Source organism: Typopeltis vanoorti, chromosome 11, assembly GCF_054136105.1.
Source record: "Typopeltis vanoorti isolate ZY-2024b chromosome 11, IOZ_Tvanoo_1.0, whole genome shotgun sequence".
Classification (NCBI taxonomy): domain Eukaryota; kingdom Metazoa; phylum Arthropoda; class Arachnida; order Uropygi; family Thelyphonidae; genus Typopeltis; species Typopeltis vanoorti.
In genome coordinates, this window is record NC_143559.1 from 35,304,842 (window position 1) to 35,306,555 (window position 1,714).

Consider the following 1,714-nt stretch of genomic DNA (forward strand, 5'->3'; position numbering starts at 1 on the left):
TCGGGAGCGGAAATCTTCTTCTAAATAAGGCATGGAGCTTTTTTTTCCACATTCGATGGTATGGTGTGTACTCGAGAAATGAAGGGCTAACCCAGAGTTGTCTTCTCTGTTGTTGTTTACATCTCCAACGTGTTCTCTTTTTCTTATTTTCACTCCACCTTTGAGATTCATCTTTGAGATCTTTTTCTTCTGTTGTGATGTGAGTGGCCCTATTTTTGAGCATGAGTATGATGCTCGGTTTTTGAGAAATTTCATTGGTCTGACATAAACAGGGGATGTTATGGACATCGGCGTATTTGAGGAAGGGAATCTTTTTAGAAACTGTCAATGGTGGATTTGTAACGTGTTTCCTCAGACTGTTGTTGTGTGTGTGTGGGGGGGTCGCAAAAGGTATCTTATGGATCAGTTTTTTTGGATAGCCATTGTCTATCAAGGTTTTTGATATGTGGGATAATTCATCTTTGAGATCTTTTTCTTCTGTTGTAATTCGAGAGGCCCTATTTTTGAGCATGTGTACGATGCTCAGTTTTTGAGAAATGTGGTGGAAGATGTGAAGTGCAAATATCCATAGTTGGTTGGTTGGTTTTGCGATAGACTGCAAGGCTGATATCTCCATCCATTTCTTTTTTAATTAAGGTATCCAGGAATGAAAATTGTTTGTCCTTCTCAAGTTCCAAAGGGAACTTTATGATTGGTTCCAAAGGGAACCAATGATGGATTTGTAACGTGTTTCCTCAGACTGTTGTTGTGTGTGTGGGGGGGGGGGGTCGCAAAAGGTATCTTATGGATCAGTTTTTTTGGATAGCCATTGTCTATCAAGGTTTTTGATATGTGGGATAATTCATCTTTGAGATCTTTTTCTTCTGTTGTAATTCGAGAGGCCCTATTTTTGAGCATGTGTACGATGCTCAGTTTTTGAGAAATGTGGTGGAAGATGTGAAGTGCAAATATCCATAGTTGGTTGGTTGGTTTTGCGATAGACTGCAAGGCTGATATGTCCATCCATTTCTTTTTTAATTAAGGTATCCAGGAATGAAAATTGTTTGTCCTTCTCAAGTTCCAAAGGGAACTTTATTTTGTGATGGAAAAAGTTAATCTTGGTTAGAAAATCAAAAAGATCTTTTTTTGTGTTTTTCCATACGATAAAGATGTCATCCACACCTCCCCCCCTTTGTGCAGATCTCTTTATGGAGAAACTGGAAAATGACATTCGGTCTCAATTAGACCCTAAACTACAGTGTGGTGAGATATGTGGTACATGTATATCACACACACTCTATGCGTTTGATGTACGCGTTCTTCTGTATTTGTAAAAAATATAATTGTATTCGGTTCATTCCTTCACGAACAGTTTAAATTGTTTTGTATCTCCTTTATACACCATGACGAAGCCAGACTGCTAGGTTGGAGAAACTTGTTGGTGTTTTTTACTTAGTATCAATTATTAAAATCCTTTGACCAATAAACAACCCACTTTATTTTAATTTCTTGCAATCATTAGATGGTCGAAAATAATATAGAGTCGTTATATGATATCCTTTTTATAGATAAATCGATATTTACGGTATGGCGAAAAAAGAAACAGTATTGAATAACTACAACGGATTTCATTATTATTATTATTATTTTGCCATATTGTATTATCCTTTCTCTTTCATAATGTGCGTTTAATTAATTTGTAGTTTGATCCAACTGGTCACTAGAGGACCTTGTA